This window comes from Pseudophryne corroboree, unplaced genomic scaffold, assembly GCF_028390025.1.
Source record: "Pseudophryne corroboree isolate aPseCor3 unplaced genomic scaffold, aPseCor3.hap2 scaffold_99, whole genome shotgun sequence".
Classification (NCBI taxonomy): domain Eukaryota; kingdom Metazoa; phylum Chordata; class Amphibia; order Anura; family Myobatrachidae; genus Pseudophryne; species Pseudophryne corroboree.
Window position 1 is genome coordinate 21,049 of NW_026970570.1, and position 19,325 is coordinate 40,373.

Sequence of the window (19,325 nt, forward strand, 5' to 3'; positions counted from 1 at the left end):
TACACGTAATAGTCCTGAATTTTCCAATGCCTATCTCTTTGCAAAAGAGAGATATCGGCAAGGAAATGCTGTATTGTACCTTTGCATTTTTCTCCCAAACGAAAGACACTAGAATGAAAATTTTAAAGCCTCCTGTTAGTGCTTCATCTACACGTTATAGCCCTGCATTTTCCAATGCCTATCTCTTTGCAAAAGAGAGATATCGGCAAGGAAAAGCTGTATTGTACCTTTGCATTTTTCTCCCAAACGAAGGACACTAGAATGAAAATTTTAAAGCCTCCTGTTAGTGCTTCATCTACACGTTATAGCCCTGCATTTTCCAATGCCTATCTCTTTGCAAAAGAGAGATATTGGCAAGGAAAAGCTGTATTGTACCTTTGCATTTTTCTCCCAAACGAAAGACACTAGAATGAAAATTTTAAAGCCTACTGTTAGTGCTTCATCTACACGTTATAGCTCTGAATTTTCCAATGCCTAGCTCTTTGCAAAAGAGAGATATCGGCAAGGAAAAGCTGTATTGTACCTTTGCATTTTTCTCCCAAACGAAAGACACTAGAATGAAAATTTTAAAGCCTCCTGTTAGTGCTTCGTCTACACGTTATAGCCCTGAATTTTCCAATGCCTATCTCTTTGCAAAAGAGAGATATCGGCAAGGAAAAGCTGTATTCTACCTTTGCATTTTTCTCCCAAACGAAGGACACTAGAATGAAAATTTTAAAGCCTCCTGTTAGTGCTTCATCTACACGTAATAGCCCTGAATTTTCCAATGCCTATCTCTTTGCAAAAGAGAGATATCGGCAAGGAAATGCTGTATTGTACCTTTGCATTTTTCTCCCAAACGAAAGACACTAGAATGAAAATTTTAAAGCCTCCTGTTAGTGCTTCATCTACACGTTATAGCCCTGCATTTTCCAATGCCTATCTCTTTGCAAAAGAGAGATATCGGCAAGGAAAAGCTGCATTGTACTTTTGCATTTTTCTCCCAAAAGAAAGACACTAGAATGAAAATTTTAAAGCATCCTGTTAGTGCTTCATCTACACGTTATAGCCCTGAATTTTCCAATTCCTATCTCTTTGCAAAAGAGAGATATCGGCAAGGAAAAGCTGTATTGTACCTTTGCATTTTTCTCCCAAACGAAGGACACTAGAATGAAAATTTTAAAGCCTCCTATTAGTGCTTCATCTACACGTTATAGCCCTGAATTTTCCAATGCCTATCTCTTTGCAAAAGAGAGATATCGGCAAGGAAAAGCTGTATTGTACCTTTGCATTTTTCTCCCAAACGAAGGACACTAGAATGAAAATTTTAAAGCCTCCTATTAGTGCTTCAACTACACGTTATAGCCCTGAATTTTCCAATGCCTACTATCTCTTTGCAAAAGAGAGATATCGGCAAGGAAAAGCTGTATTGCACCTTTGCATTTTTCTCCCAAACGAAGGACACTAGAATGAAAATTTTAAAGCCTCCTGTTAGTGCTTAATCTACACGTTATAGCCCTGAATTTTCCAATGCCTATCTCTTTGCAAAAGAGAGATATCGGCAAGGAAATGCTGTATTGTACCTTTGCATTTTTCTCCCAAACGAAAGACACTAGAATGAAAATTTTAAAGCCTCCTGTTAGTGCTTCATCTACACGTTATAGCCCTGCATTTTCCAATGCCTATCTCTTTGCAAAAGAGAGATATCGGCAAGGAAAAGCTGCATTGTACTTTTGCATTTTTCTCCCAAACGAAAGACACTAGAATGAAAATTTTAAAGCCTCCTGTTAGTGCTTCATCTACACGTAATAGCCCTGAATTTTCCAATGCCTATCTCTTTGCAAAAGAGAGATATCGGCAAGGAAATGCTGTATTGTACCTTTGCATTTTTCTCCCAAACGAAAGACACTAGAATGAAAATTTTAAAGCCTCCTGTTAGTGCTTCATCTACACGTTATAGCCCTGCATTTTCCAATGCCTATCTCTTTGCAAAAGAGAGATATCGGCAAGGAAAAGCTGCATTGTACTTTTGCATTTTTCTCCCAAACGAAAGACACTAGAATGAAAATTTTAAAGCCTCCTGTTAGTGCTTCATCTACACGTTATAGCCCTGAATTTTCCAATGCCTATCTCTTTGCAAAAGAGAGATATCGGCAAGGAAAAGCTGTATTGTACCTTTGCATTTTTCTCCCAAACGAAGGACACTAGAATAAAAATTTTAAAGCCTCCTGTTAGTGCTTCATCTACACGTTATAGCCCTGAATTTTCCAATGCCTATCTCTTTGCAAAAGAGAGATATCGGCAAGGAAAAGCTGTATTGTACCTTTGCATTTTTCTCCCAAACGAAGGACACTAGAATGAAAATTTTAAAGCCTCCTGTTAATGCTTCATCTACACGTTATAGCCCTGAATTTTCCAATGCCTATCTCTTTGCAAAAGAGAGATATCGGCAAGGAAAAGCTGTATTGTACCTTTGCATTTTTCTCCCAAACGAAAGACACTAGAATGAAAATTTTAAAGCCTCCTGTTAGTGCTTCATCTACTTGTTATAGCCCTGAATTTTCCAATGCCTATCTCTTTGTTATCATGCTGTTAACTGGGTTCAGATCACAAGTTGTACGGTGTGATTGGTGTGGCTGGTATGAGTCTTACCCGGGATTCAAAATCCTTCCTTATTGTGTACGCTCGTCCGGGCACAGTATCCTAACTGAGGCTTGGAGGAGGGTCATAGGGGGAGGAGCCAGTGCACACCAGCTAGTCCTAAAGCTTTTACTTTGTGCCCAGTCTCCTGCGGAGCCGCTATTCCCCATGGTCCTTTCGGAGTCCCCAGCATCCACTACGGACTATGAGAAATAGAATTATCGGTAAGTAAATTCTTATTTTCTGGACTGTGTCCAGGATCATCCTTAGGAATAGAAGACGTGTCGTCGGGATCAGCTGCGATTTTGGAATATTAAGAATCCAACCGTGCTGCCGCAACACTACCTGAGATAGTGCTACCCCGACTACCAACTGTTCCCTGGATCTTGCCCTTATCCGGAGATCGTCCAAGTAAGGGATAATTAAAACTCCCTTCCTTCGAAGGAGTATCATCATTTCGGCCATTACTTTGGTAAAGACCCGGGGTGCCGTGGACAAACCAAACGGCAGCGTCTGAAACTGATAGTGACAGTTCTGTACCACAAACCTGAGGTACCCTTGGTGAGAAGGGTAATTTGGGACATGGAGATAAGCATCCTTGATGTCCAGAGACACCATATAATCCCCTTCTTCCCGGTTTGCCATCACCGCTCTGAGTAACTCCATCTTGAATTTGAACCTTTGTATGTAAGTGTTCAAGGATTTCAGATTTAAATTAGGTCTCACCGAGCCGTCCGGCTTCGGTACCACAAACAGCGTGGAATAATACCCCTTTCCCTGTTGTAGGAGGGGTACCTTGATTATCACCTGCTGGGAATACAGCTTGTGAATGGCTTCCCATACCGCCTCCCTGTCGGAGGGAGACGTCGGTAAAGCAGACTTTAGGAAAACGGCGAAGGGGAGACGTCTCGAATTCCAATTTGTACCCCTGAGATACCACCTGAAGGATCCAGGGGTCCACCTGTGAGTGAGCCCACTGCACGCTGAAATTTATGAGACGGGCCCACACCGTTTCTGTTCCTGGGAACTGGCTGTTTGCTGCAGCCTTTTTCCTCTCCCTCTGCCACGGGGCAGAAATGAGGAGCCTTTTGCCTGCTTGCCCTTATGGGGCCCAAAGGACTGCGCCTGATAATACGGCGTCTTCTTATGTTGAGAGGCTACCTGGGGTAAAAATGTGGATTTCCCAGCCGTTGCCGTGGCCACCAGGTCTGTTAGACCTACCCCAAATAACTCCTCCCTTTTATAAGGCGATACTTCCATATGCCTTTTGGAATCAGCATCACCTGACCACTGTCTTGTCCATAACCCTCTTCTGGCAGAAATGGACAGCGCACTTACTCTTGATGCCAGTCGGCAAATATCCCTCTGTGCATCACGCATATATAGAAAGCATATTTTAAATGCTCTATAGTCAGTAATATACTGTCCCTATCTAGGGTATCAATATTGTCAGTCAGGGAATCCGACCAAGCCACCCCAGCACTGCACATCTAGACTGAGGCGATTGCTGGTCGCAGTATCACACCCGTGTGAGTGTATATACATTTTAGGATATTTTACTGCTTTCTGTCAGCAGGTTCCTTAAGGGCGGCCGTATCCGGGGACGGTAGTGCCACCTGTTTAGACAAGCGTGTGAGCGCTTTATTCACCCTAGGGGGTGTTTCCCAATGTGCCCTATCCTCTGGCGGGAAGGGGTATGATGCTAATAACTTTTTAGGAATTAACAGTTTTTATCGGGGGAAACCCACGCATCATCACACACTTCATTTAATTCCTCAGATGCAGGAAAAACTACAGGCAGTTTTTTCTCACCCAACATAATACCCTTTTTAGTGGTACTGGTATTATCAGAAATGTGTAAAAACATTTTCCATAGCCTCAATCATGTAACGTGTGGCCCTACTGGAAGTCACATTCGTCTCTTAATCGTCGACACCGGAATCAGTATCCGTGTCGGCGTCTGTATCTGCCATCTGCGGTAACGGGCGTTTTAGAGCCCCTGATGGCTTTTGAGACACCTGGACAGGCACAGGCTGAGTAGCCGGCTGTCTCATGTCATCAATCTTTTGTAAAGAGCTGACACTGTCACGTAATTCCTTCCATAAGCTCAGCCACTCAGGTGTTGACTCCCTAGGGGGTGACAACTCCATTACAGGCAATTGCTCCGCCTCCACACCATTTTCCTCCTCATACATGTCGACACAATCGTACCGACACACAGCACACACACAGGGAATGCTCTGATAGAGGACAGGACCCCACTAGCCCTTTGGGGAGACAGAGGGAGAGTATGCCAGCACACACCAGAGCGCTAATAATATATATACAGGGATAACCTTATATAAGTGTTTTTCCCCTTATAGCTGCTGTATTGTTATACTACGCCTAATTAGTGCCCCCCTCTCTTTTTTAACCCCTTTCTGTAGTGTAGTAACTGCAGGGGAGAGCCAGGGAGCTTCCCTCCAACGGAGCTGTGAGAGAAAATGGCGCCAGTGTGCTGAGGAGATAGGCTCCGCCCCCTTCTCGGCGGCCTTTTCTCCCGTTTTTCTGTGGAATCTGGCAGGGGTTAAAATTCATCCATATAGCCCTGGGGGCTATATGTGATGTATTTTCGCCAGCCAAGGTGTTTCTATTGCTGCTCAGGGCGCCCCCCCCTAGCGCCCTGCACCCTCAGTGACCGAAGTGTGAAGTGTGCTGAGGAGCAATGGCGCACAGCTGCAGTGCTGTGCGCTACCTTGGTGAAGACAGGATGTCTTCTGCCGCCGATTTTCCGGACCTCTTCTTGCTTCTGGCTCTGTAAGGGGGCCGGCGGCGCGGCTCTGGGACCGAGCTCCGAGGCTGGGCCTGTGTTCGGTCCCTCTGGAGCTAATGGTGTCCAGTAGCCTAAGAAGCCCAATCCACTCTGCACGCAGGTGAGTTCGCTTCTTCTCCCCTTAGTCCCTCGATGCAGTGAGCCTGTTGCCAGCAGGTCTCACTGAAAATAAAAAACCTAAAACTAAACTTTCACTAAGAAGCTCAGGAGAGCCCCTAGTGTGCACCCTTCTCGGCCGGGCACAAAAATCTAACTGAGGCTTGGAGGATTGTCATAGGGGGAGGAGCCAGTGCACACCAGGTAGTCCTAAAGCTTTACTTTTGTGCCCAGTCTCCAGCGGAGCCGCTAATCCCCATGGTCCTTATGGAGTTCCCAGCATCCACTAGGACGTCAGAGAAACACTGATAGAGTACATTATATTTATGAATTAATTGCTTCCAGATTCTGCAGCAGCATCATCAGCACCACCAGTGTTACTCACAGTCACTTCACACTGACTGCTGCACAACACATCACTTAATTTCCGGGCCGCCCGCCACCTGGTGAAGAGACATGGGAGATGAAGGACCAGCAGTGCCACGTTGAGCGGAAGTATTGTGAATTAGTTACCCACACACTCCTTGTGACACCTGCTCCCCGTCTGCCCTCCCACCCGCCGCCTGCCGTCCGGAACCCGCACTGACAAGTAAGTCTCAGCAGAATGTGTCTGCCAGCAGCTCCCAGTCCCTCCTAGAGGAACACTGCCAGTGGTGTGGCGGCCGCGGCACACTAGGACTGAGAGACCGCAGCAGGAGGAAAGCACAGGTGGGCGGGAGGAGAGCATGGGCGGACATCACCATGTCACATTGCAAGGTGACGCCAGTCCCCCCAGTGAGGCCGCCGACGAATGCACTCAGCATAGTATTAGCAGCAGGCAGAGGGGGGTCGGGTGCAGCGGTGGTGGGAGGTACGGAAATGAGCTGCAGGCTAGGCTCCACCGATCACACACTCAGCGATCACTGTGCTACAGCAAGCGTGGCGTGCAGCGGTGCTGGACATTAGGGAGTGCCTGTGCGCACCAGGCACCCCCTGTACGCACGCCTATGCGCTACCACCACCCATATGCCACACTACATCACTATGCTACAGCCCTCCCATATGCTGCACTTCATAATTACACTATACCCCCCATACAACATACTACATCACCACACTACACTACTCACAATAAAATTAAAACATCCCAGTTCCTCATTCTTAATGAGCTCACGTGAGTTCTCTCCCCAACGGAGCTCCAGACCAAGTAACAATGAAGACACCAGCAGCGTGTAGGGGGCAGGCCTGGTCCACTTGTCAGGAGAGAGCAGTCACAGGAGGGTAAGAAGGGGGCGGGGCCTAGTCCTACAGACGGGAGAGAGCACAGACAGGAGAGAGCAAGGTACAGGGGTAGAAGGGGACGGAGCCTATTCTTACACGCTTTCAAAATTCGACTTTAAAATTCGACATTTGACAAATTCGACTTTTCTGCAATGGTACAAATGCGGCAATTCGACAAAAGTATATTCAATTGAAGTTTGTAAATTCGACAACAGTGCTTTTAAACAGTAAATTCGTCATTTTCAATCCGCCACACTTTGCTGGCGGAATCTAATAAAAAAAATTTAAAAACATGTTTTTTTTTTGCAGTTTTTTTTTTTTTGGTAATAGCATATCTATTTATATTAGAAGGGATTAGGTACTTGGTTTGTCTTTTTTGGAGGCACAAGTATTATTTATATATTTTTTAAAATATTATTTATTTTTTAAATGGAATGTGAAAAACCCGAAAAAAAATTGCGTGGGTCCCCCCTCCAAAGCATAACGAGCCTCGGGCTCTTCGAGCCGGTCCTGGTTCTAAAAATCTGGGGGAAAAACGGACAGGGGATCCCCCGTATTTTTAAAACCAGCACCGGGCTCTGCGCCTGGTGCTGGTGCAAAAAATACGGGGAACAAAAAGAGTAGGGGTCCCCCGTATTTTTTACACCAGCATCGGGCTCCACTAGCTGGACAGATAATGCCACAGCCGGGGGTCACTTTTATACAGTGCCCTGCGGCCGTGGCATTAAATATCCAACTAGTCACCCCTGGCCGGGGTACCCTTGGGGAGTGGGGACCCCTTCAATCAAGGGGTCCCCCCCAGCCACCTAAGGGCCAGGGGTGAAGCCCGAGGCTGTCCCCCCATCCAAGGGCTGCGGATGGGAGGCTGATAGCCTTGAGAAAATTTAAATAATATTGTTTTTTCTAGTAGTACTACAAGTCCCAGCAAGCCTCCCCCGCAAGCTGGTACTTGGAGAACCACAAGTACCAGCATGCAGGAGAAAAACGGGCCCGCTGGTACCTGTAGTTCTACTGGGGAAAAAATACCCAAATAAAAACAGGACACAGACACCGTAAAAATTTAACTTTATTTCCCACCTGCCGACACACCCATACTTACCTATGTTGACATGAAGCAGTCGGTCCTCTTCTCCAAGTAGAATCCACGGGTACCTGAAAATAAAAGATAATTATACTCACCTGATCCAGGTTCCAGATTAAATCCACGTACTTGGCAAAACAACAAACCGAACACCCGGACCAGACGGACTGAAAGGGGTCCCATGTTTACACATGGGATCCCTTTCCACGAATGCAGACATCCGAATCTCGCGAGAATCCGACAGCGGGATGATGACGTTCGTGCGCGCTCGGGCTAGCCGAGCAAGGCGGGAAGGTTCGAACCTGCCTCAGACCCGTGTAAAATGGGTGAAGTTCGGGGGGTTCGGATTCCGACGAACCGAACCCACTCATCACTAGTATGTACGTGAGTGTCAGGTGCCGTGCGCGTACATACGTGTCAGTGCCGTGCGTGTACGTACGTGTGTGTCAAGTGTCGTGCGTGTACGTGTGTGTGTGTGTGTCAGGTGGCGCGTACCTACATGTGTGTATGTCAGGTGCTGTGCATGTGTGTACGTACAGGCGTGTGTCAGGTGCCGCGCGTGTACGTACGTGTGTGTGTGTGCCAGGAGCCGCGCGTGTACATGCGTGTGGGTGTCAGGAGCCGTGCGTATACGTACATACGTGTAGGTGTCAGGTGCCGTGCGTATACGTATATACGTGTGTGTGTCAGGAGCCGCGCGTGTTCGTACATGTGTGTGTGTGTCAGGAGCCACGCGTGTGTGTGTGTCAGGAGCCGCGCGTGTTCGTACATGTGTGTCAGGTGCCGCACGTGTATGTGTGTGTGTGTGTGTTAAATTCCGCGTGTGTACGTACGTATGTGTGTGCCTGGAGCCGCGCGTGTACATACATGTGTGTGTGTGTCAGGTGCTGTACGTGTATGTGTGTGTCTCAGGTGCTGCACGTGTATATGTGTGTATCTCAGGTGCTGCATTTGTATGCGTCAGCTGCCACGTGGGTGTCAGGTGTTGAGCGTGTATGTGTTTGTGTCGCATCTGTATGTGTGTGACTGTCAGGTGCTGCACGTGTATGTGTGTGTCAGGTGCTGCATGTATATATGTGTGTGTTAGGTGCTGTTCATGTATGTGGGAGTGGCAGGTGCTACATGTGTATATATGTGTGAGTGGCAGGTGCTGCGTGTGTATACGAGTGTGTGTGAGGTGCTGCGAGTGTATGTGTGTGTTAGGTGCTCTGAGTGTATATGATTGTGTGTCAGGTGCTGTGCGTGTGTGCGTTAAATGCCACATGTATGTATGTATGTGTGTCAGGTGCTGCGTGTGTGTGTGGGTGTGTCAGGTGCTGCATGTCTGTGTGTGTGGGTGTGTCAGGTGCAGCATGTGTGTGTGTGTGTGTGTCTGTCAGGTGCTGCATGTGTGTGTCAGGTGCTGCATGTCTGCGTGTGTGTCAGGCGCTGCATGTCTGTGTCAGGTGCTGCGTGTGTGTGTGTGTGTCAGGTGCTGTGTGTGTGTGTGTGTGTGTGTGTGTCAGGTGCTGCGTGTCTGCGTGTGTGTGTCAGGTGCTGCGTGTCTGCGTGTGTGTGTCAGGTGCTGCGTGTGTGTGTGTGTGTGTGTGTGTGTGTCAGGTGCTGCGTGTCTGCGTGTGTGTGTCAGGTGCTGCATGTCTGCGTGTGTGTGTCAGGCGCTGCATGTCTGTGTGTCAGGTGCTGCGTGTGTGTGTGTCAGGTGCTGTGTGTGTGTGTCAGGTGCTGCGTGCCGTGTGCGTGTGTCAGGTGCGTGAGTGTGCGTGTGTCAGGTGCGTGTGTGTGTGTGTGTCAGGTGCGTGAGTGTGTGTGTGTGTGTCAGGTGCGTGAGTGTGTGTGTCAGGTGCGTGAGTGTGTGTGTGTCAGGCGCTGCGTGTCTGTGTGTGTCAGGCGCTGCGTGTCTGTGTGTGTAAGGCGCTGCGTGTGAGTGTGTGCGTGTGTGTCAGGTCCGTGTGAGTGTCAGGTGCTGCGTCTGTGTGTGTGTGTCAGGTGCTGCGTGTGTGCGTGTGTGTCAGGCGCTGCGTGTGCGTGTGTCAGGCGCTGCAGGGAGGGCGGGAAGGACGGACAGCAGGGAGGGCGGGGGGGGGACGGACACACAGCAGGGAGGGCGGGGGGAGAACGGACACACAGCAGAGAGGAGGAGGGGGGGTGGCCGGACACAGCGGGAGGAGGGGGGGTGGCCGGACACAGCGGGAGGAGGGGGGTGGCCGGACACAGCGGGAGGAGGGGGGGTGGCCGGACACAGCGGGAGGAGAGGGGGTGGCCGGACACAGCGGGAGGGGGGGGTGGCCGGACACAGCGGGAGGGGGGGGTGGCCGGACACAGCGGGAGGGGGGGGTGGACGGACACAGCGGGAGGGGGGGTGGCCGGACACAGCGGGAGGGGGGGGTGGCCGGACACAGCGGGAGGAGGGGAGGGTGGCCGGACACAGCGGGAGGGGGGGGTGGCCAGACACAGCGGGAGGGGGGGGTGGCCGGACACAGCGGGAGGGGGGGGTGGCCGGACACAGCGGGAGGGGGGGTGGACGGACACAGCGAGAGGGGGGGGTGGCCGGACACAGCGGGAGGGGGGGGTGGCCGGACACAGCGGGAGGAGGGGAGGGTGGCCGGACACAGCGGGAGGAGGGGAGGGTGGCCGGACACACAGCAGGGAGGGCGCGGTGGGGAACACACTGCAGGGAGGAGGGGGGGGGACACACAGCAGGGAGGGCAAGGGGGGGGCGACGGACACACAGCAGGGGGGGGGAGGGAGACGGACACACAGCAGGGAGGGCGAGAGGGGGAGGGGGGGGGTGACTGGTGACCATAGAGACCTTGATAAATACCGCATACTGCACGGAGGGAGGGCCGGACACAGCGGGAGGAGGAGGAGGGAGGAGTGGCCGGACACAGCTGCCCGAGGCGCCTCCTACTGCCAGCCGCACTACAGACGCGGGGAGGAGACGCAGGCAGCCACCAGGGAAGGTCCGGCGGGCGGCCGGGCACACAGCGGGCGAGCGGGCGGGCGGGCGGGCGGGCGGGAGGGGAGGGTGGCCGGGCGGGCGGGAGGGGAGGGTGGCCGGACACGCGGGGGAGAAGTGGAAGCTGGGTACACAGCGGTGGGCTGCCTGACAGAACTCACCCAGTGCTACGCAGCTCCGGCGATCTCCTCCCGCTTCATGGACCTCAATGAACTCACACGCCGGGAACCGCTGGCTGTCCTCCTGCAGCTCCACGTGACTCCTTCCCGCTCTGTCTCCTCGTGCCCAACTGCCAGAGCTACTCTCTGTACACCCCCTGCTGGCGGTCACTGCGCAGGCGCAACAAATTGAAATGCCCTATCTCTATAATGGGGCATATTTCTCTTAATTAAAAAAACCCTATAACTTTCTGAAAAACCACAACCCCAAAAGGCACTACACTGGGGCATACTCTATCTAGTAAAACAAACCCCAAGTCTTAATTCGTCCTCTATCCTGACTTATGCCTTCCCAAAAAAATCTTCATTCACTCTATGGGAAAACGTTGTCAAAAAGCCACAGAGGGAGTGGCAGAAAAAAACTGACAGTTGGAAATTTAGCTTACTCCCAATTCCTCATTTTTTATTATTTTGCCCTGAAATTTGTCCTGCAGCAGCGGGTGACGATTCTACGCGTCCATACCAAATTTCAGCTCAGTACGTCCAATCAGTTTTGAGGTGTAGCCCCTCAAACACCATGCCCCCATCTCAGAAGTTCCCTATGGGAGAATTCCGTTTGTTCGATTCAGCCTTAATATAAGGGCACGACCGTGCCCTTATAATTGACTGTATTGTTTTCTTTCAAAAATCCACTTAATTTTCTTTACCCGATTATTAAAATGGTAATTGACAAAAACAAACTACATTGTCACCAGAAGAGCAATACAAAATGTACAAGTGATATATTAAAATCATCTTTCCAGCTTGAATTTCAATCATGCATTGGGGCAACGATTTTGTGAGAAACATCTTCACCCTTAAATAAAGATTTTCTTAATTCCTTACCTGTGTGCTAATTAGATATCACCTTGTTTTCACATTAAACAGACTTCCACATGAGAAAACAGCAAAGATGCAGTGGCGTTAATGTTTCCTGGTGTCAACCTGTATTATTTCCGTAGATATTGAAATGAGGATGCATCTTGCTGCCTTTCCAATGAAGCAAGTTTAATTTAGTAATAGGTGAAAAACCATCCCTACAAAGATGTTAATCAGATACTTGGCTTTGTGGACACTTTTCAGAGAACAAATTTGTTATCATAAAAATAAAGCCAGAAAATGAAGAGCTGTTTAATCACTCAATTGGATTTTTCTGCCAGCATTTTTCTTTTTCTCTGCAACCCACTGCTAAATTGTGCTTCCTAGCTGTTTTTTTATAAAATCACTTAATCAAATCTAACTCTGATTACATCAGAGAAGGCCAGGTACCCTACACCATAAGAGGGGGTTTGCAATTTTGACTTGTCTACTTAAATATCACCAAAATCTGATCACAAGGTCAATTACGTCCCTGGGTGGGATTGAACCACCAACCTTTTGATTAATAGCTGAACACACTAACCGATTGCGCCACAGAGACACTTTGCAAAAACTATATAAAGACAAAGACTAATAAGCATTCATCTAGAACGTTTCCTAGAAAAACTTTAAAAAGTCAATAATCTGGAGAGTTTTTGTAAGATGTTTCTTCCAGCAACCAATGAAGAAACACATTGGTACTTTCGCATGATGAGTGAGTGCTTCAGGATCTCTTGCACTTACATGTGCAGCAGAGTACTGCAATGGAAGCATGCTGGGCCCATAACCCAGAGGTAGGCAGATTGAAACTATCCTTTGCTATATGCATTTTTTTTTGTTCATTAAAGTAATCCAAAACTGGGATTGATATTTTAGCTTTTATTTTTACTTAAAGTACAATAACTTTTACCATTTTAATTTGTTTTAATAGTATATTGACAGTATTGTTTTCTTTCAAAAATCCACTTAATTTTCTTTACCCTATTATTAAAATGGTAATTGACAAAAACAAACTACATTGTCACCAGAAGAGCAATACAAAATGTACAAGTGATATATTAAAATCATCTTTCCAGCTTGAATTTCAATGATGCATTGGGGCAACGATTTTGTGAGAAACATCTTCACCCTTAAATAAAGATTTTCTTAATTCCTTACCTGTGTGCTAATTAGATATCACCTTGTTTTCACATTAAACAGACTTCCACATGAGAAAGCAGCAAGGATGCAGTGGCGTTAATGTTTCCTGGTGTCAACCTGTATTATTTCAGTAGATATTGAAATGAGGATGCATCTTGCTGCCTTTCCAATGAAGCAAGTTTAATTTAGTAATAGGTGAAAAACCATCCCTACAAATATGTTAATCAGATACTTGGCTTTGTGGACACTTTTCAGAGAACAAATTAGTTAGCATAAAAATAAAGCCAGAAAATGAAGAGCTGTTTAATCACTCAATTGGATTTTTCTGCCAGCATATTTCTTTTTCTCTGCAACCCACTGCTAAATTGTGCTTCCTAGCTGTTTTTATAAAATCACTGAATCAAATCTAACTCTGATTACATCAGAGAAGGCCAGGTACCCTACACCATAACAGGGGGTTTGAAATTTTGACTTGTCTACTTAAAGATCACCAAAATCTGATAACAAGGTCAATTAAGTCCCTGGGTGGAATTGAACCACCAACCTTTTGGTTAATAGCCTTACACACTAACTGATTGCGCCACAGCAACACTTTGCAAAAGTATATACTGACAAAGGCTAATAAGCATTCATCTAGAACGATTCCTAGAAACATTTTAAAAAGTCAATAATGTGGAGAGTTTTTGTAAGATGTTTCTTCCATCAACCAATGAAGAAACACATTGGTACTTTCCCATGATGAGTGAGTGCTTCAGGATCTCTTGCACTTACATGTGCAGCAGAGTACTGTAATGGAAGCATGCTGGGTCCATAACCCAGAGGTAGGCAGATTGAAACTATCCTCTGCTATATGCATTTTTTTTTGTTAATTAAAGTAATCCAAAACTGGGATTGAAATTTTTGCTCTTTTATTTTTACTTAAAGTACAATAACTTTTACCATTTTAATTTGTTTTAATAGTATATTGACAGTATTGTTTTCTTTCAAAAATCCAATTAATTTTCTTTACCCGATTATTAAAATGGTAATTGACAAAAGCAAACTACATTGTCACCAGAAGAGCAATACAAAATGTACAAGTGATATATTAAAATCATCTTTCCAGCTTGAATTTCAATGATGCATTGGGGCAACGATTTTGTGAGAAACATCTTCACCCTTAAATAAAGATTTTCTTAATTCCTTACCTGTGTGCTAATTAGATATCTCCTTGTTTTCACATTAAACAGACTTCCACATGAGAAAGCAGCAAGGATGCAGTGGCGTTGATGTTTCCTGGTGTCAACCTGTATTATTTCAGTAGATATTGAAATGAGGATGCATCTTGCTGCCTTTCCAATGAAGCAAGTTTAATTTAGTAATAGGTGAAAAACCATCCCTACAAAGATGTTAATCAGATACTTGGCTTTGTGGACACTTTTCAGAGAACAAATTTGTTAGCATAAAAATAAAGCCAGAAAATGAAGAGCTGTTTAATCACTCAATTGGATTTTTTTGCAAGCATATTTCTTTTTCTCTGCAACCCACTGCTAAATTGTGCTTCCTAGCTGTTTTTATAAAATCACTGAATCAAATCTAATTCTGATTCCATCAGAGAAGGCCAGGTACCCTACACCATAACAGGGGTATTCGAAATTTTGACTTGTCTACTTAAAGATCAACAAAATCTGATAACAAGGTCAATTACGTCCCTGGGTGGGATTGAACCACCAACCTTTTGGTTAATTGCCGTACACACTAACTGATTGCGCCACAGCGATACTTTTCAAAAGTACATACTGACAAAGGCTAATAAGCATTCATCTAGAACGTTTCCTATAAAAACTTTAAATAGTCAATAATCTGGAGAGTTTTTGTAAGATGTTTCTTCCATCAACCAATGAAGAAACACATTGGTACTTTCCCATGATGAGTGAGTGCTTCAGGATCTCTTGCACTTACATGTGCAGCAGAGTACTGTAATGGAAGCATGCTGGGTCCATAACCCAGAGGTAGGCAGATTGAAACTATCCTCTGCTATATGCATTTTTTTTTGTTAATTAAAGTAATCCAAAACTGGGATTGACATTTTTGCTCTTTTATTTTTACTTAAAGTACAATAACTTTTACCATTTTAATTTGTTTTAATAGTATATTGACAGTATTGTTTTCTTTCAAAAATCCAATTAATTTTCTTTACCCGATTATTAAAATGGTAATTGACAAAAACAAACTACATTGTCACCAGAAGAGCAATACAAAATGTACAAGTGATATATTAAAATCATCTTTCCAGCTTGAATTTCAATGATGCATTGGGGCAACGATTTTGTGAGAAACATCTTCACCCTTAAATAAAGATTTTCTTAATTCCTTACCTGTGTGCTAATTAGATATCACCTTGTTTTCACATTAAACAGACTTCCACATGAGAAAACAGCAAAGATGCAGTGGCGTTAATGTTTCCTGGTGTCAACCTGTATTATTTCCGTAGATATTGAAATGAGGATGCATCTTGCTGCCTTTCCAATGAAGCATGTTTAATTTAGTAATAGGTGAAAAACCATCCCTACAAAGATGTTAATCAGATACTTGGCTTTGTGGACACTTTTCAGAGAACAAATTTGTTATAAAAATAAAGCCAGAAAATGAAGAGCTGTTTAATCACTCAATTGGATTTTTCTGCCAGCATTTTTCTTTTTCTCTGCAACCCACTGCTAAATTGTGCTTCCTAGCTGTTTTTTTATAAAATCACTTAATCAAATCTAACTCTGATTACATCAGAGAAGGCCAGGTACCCTACACCATAAGAGGGGGTTTGCAATTTTGACTTGTCTACTTAAATATCACCAAAATCTGATCACAAGGTCAATTACGTCCCTGGGTGGGATTGAACCACCAACCTTTTGATTAATAGCTGAACACACTAACCGATTGCGCCACAGAGACACTTTGCAAAAAGTACATACTGACAAAGACTAATAAGCATTCATCTAGAACGTTTCCTAGAAAAACTTTAAAAAGTCAATAATCTGGAGAGTTTTTGTAAGATGTTTCTTCCAGCAACCAATGAAGAAACACATTGGTACTTTCGCATGATGAGTGAGTGCTTCAGGATCTCTTGCACTTACATGTGTAGCAGAGTACTGCACTGGAAGCATGCTGGGCCCATAACCCAGAGGTAGGCAGATTGAAACTATCCTTTGCTATATGCATTTTTTTTTGTTCATTAAAGTAATCCAAAACTGGGATTGATATTTTAGCTTTTATTTTTACTTAAAGTACAATAACTTTTACCATTTTAATTTGTTTTAATAGTATATTGACAGTATTGTTTTCTTTCAAAAATCCAATTAATTTTCTTTACCCGATTATTAAAATGGTAATTGACAAAAACAAACTACATTGTCACCAGAAGAGCAATACAAAATGTACAAGTGATATATTAAAATCATCTTTCCAGCTTGAATTTCAATGATGCATTGGGGCAACGATTTTGTGAGAAACATCTTCACCCTTAAATAAAGATTTTCTTAATTCCTTACCTGTGTGCTAATTAGATATCACCTTGTTTTCACATTAAACAGACTTCCATATGAGAAAACAGCAAAGATGCAGTGGCTTGGATTTTTGAAAGAAAACAATACTGTCAATATACTATTAAAACAAATTAAAATGGTAAAAGTTATTGTACTTTAAGTAAAAATAAAAGCTAAAATATCAATCCCAGTTATGAATTACTTTAATGTACAAAAAAATAATGCATATAGCAAAGGATAGTTTCAATCTGCCTACCTCTGGGTTATGGGCCCAGCATGCTTCCATTGCAGTACTCTGCTGCACATGTAAGTGCAAGAGATCCTGAAGCACTCACTCATCATGCGAAAGTACCAATGTGTTTCTTCATTGGTTGCTGGAAGAAACATCTTACAAAAACTCTCCAGATTATTGACTTTTTAAAGTTTTTCTAGGAAACGTTCTAGATGAATGCTTATTAGTCTTTGCCAGTATGTATTTTCTGCAAAGTGTCTCTGTGGCGCAATCGGTTAGTGTGTTCAGCTATTTATCAAAAGGTTGGTGGTTCAATCCCACCCAGGGACGTAATTGACCTAGTGATCAGATTTTGGTGATATTTAAGTAGACAAGTCAAAATTGCAAACCCCCTCTTATGGTGTAGGGTACCTGGCCTTCTCTGATGTAATCAGAGTTAGATTTGATTAAGTGATTTTATAAAAAAAAACAGCTAGGAAGCACAATTTAGCAGTGGGTTGCAGAGAAAAAGAAAAATGCTGGCAGAAAAATCCAATTGAGTGATTAAACAGCTCTTCATTTTCTGGCTTTATTTTTATGATAACAAATTTGTTCTCAGAAAAGTGTCCACAAAGCCAAGTATCTGATTAACATCTTTGTAGGGATGGTTTTTCACCTATTACTAAATTAAACTTGCTTCATTGGAAAGGCAGCAAGATGCATCCTCATTTCAATATCTACGGAAATAATACAGGTTGACACCAGGAAACATTAACGCCACTGCATCTTTGCTGTTTTCTCATGTGGAAGTCTGTTTAATATGAAAACAAGGTGATATCTAATTAGCACACAGGTAAGGAATTAAGAAAATCTTTATTTAAGGGTGAAGATGTTTCTCACAAAATCATTGCCCCAATGCATCATTGAAATTCAAGCTGGAAAGATGATTTTAATATATCACTTGTACATTTTGTATTGCTCTTCTGGTGACAATGTAGTTTGTTTTTGTCAATTACCATTTTAATAATCGGGTAAAGAAAATTAATTGGATTTTTGAAAGAAAACAATACTGTCAATATACTATTAAAACAAATTAAAATGGTAAAAGTTATTGTACTTTAAGTAAAAATAAAAGAGCAAAAATATCAATCCCAGTTTTGGATTACTTTAATTAACAAAAAAAAATGCATATAGCAGAGGATAGTTTCAATCTGCCTACCTCTGGGTTATGGACCCAGCACTTCCATTACAGTACTCTGCTGCACATGTAAGTGCAAAAGATCCTGAAGCACTCACTCATCATGGGAAAGTACCAATGTGTTTCTTCATTGGTTGATGGAAGAAACATCTTACAAAAACTCTCCACATTATTGACTTTTTAAAATGTTTCTAGGAATCGTTCTAGATGAATGCTTATTAGCCTTTGTCAGTATGGACTTTTGCAAAGTGTTGCTGTGGCGCAATCAGTTAGTGTGTAAGGCTATTAACCAAAAGGTTGGTGGTTCAATCCCACCCAGAGACTTAATTGACCTTGTTATCAGATTTTGGTGATCTTTAAGTAGACAAGTCAAAATTTCAAACCCCCTGTTATGGTGTAGGGTACCTGGCCTTCTCTGATGTAATCAGAGTTAGATTTGATTCAGTGATTTTATAAAAACAGCTAGGAAGCACAATTTAGCAGTGGGTTGCAGAGAAAAAGAAATATGCTGGCAGAAAAATCCAATTGAGTGATTAAACAGCTCTTCATTTTCTGGCTTTATTTTATGCTAACAAATTTGTGCTCTGAAAAGTGTCCACAAAGCCAAGTATCTGATTAACACCTTTGTAGGGATGGTTTTTCACCTATTATTAAATTAAACTTGCTTCATTGGAAAGGCAGCAAGTGATGTCATCCAAGCAGTGGGTCAAAGTTGGCTTCAAACCTCGTCTGCTTATGAAAAGAGAAAAGGGGTATGCAGGGCATGGCGGCCTTTTGCGGTGCTTGGATGACCCCTAGTTCGCATTAAATAATGCAGTCGAGTTTCCCACATTTGGGGAAATCACAGGGGTCAGCATACCCAGAATGCAATGAATGAACCGCTCCCTGGGAGAACAGTCTTCATGACCATGGTATCTCCTATGCAAAATAAGTATGATTTGGGATAGGGCTGGGGAGGGCCGCTGCTCAGGCACATCTCTGTCAAGTAAAGGAGATTCAACTGAGGCAGCACAAGGGAACTCTCATCTGGGGACAACAACTGCAGGGAGAACACATATTTTCAGATGAACATGGGAGGGCAGAAGGCTGCCTAATACTGAAGCACCCCCAAACAACAAACCAAATGCAACAACTAGTGCAAGCATTCCTGGGGGAAGGCCTGCAGCAGATGGATTTGCATATGGCGATGTCATCCAAGCAGTGGGTCAAAGTTGGCTTCAACCCTCGTCTGCATATGAAAAGAGACAAGGGGCGTGCAGGGCATGGCGGCCTTTTGCGGCACTTGGATGACACCTAGTTCACATTTCTTGCAGCAGCTGGGCACTGTAACAGCTCCAGAGCTGCTCTGTAAGGCAAGTAAAAGGGTGTGGGCCCTGCAG

At 44.6% G+C, this 19,325-nt stretch overlaps 1 pseudogene; it reads right to left on the reverse strand.

The window, feature by feature from the left end:
* Positions 1 to 18,702: 18,702 nt before the first annotated feature.
* Positions 18,703 to 18,881, reverse strand: LOC135049653 (U1 spliceosomal RNA; annotated as a pseudogene).
* Between the last annotated feature and the right edge of the window lie 444 nt (positions 18,882 to 19,325).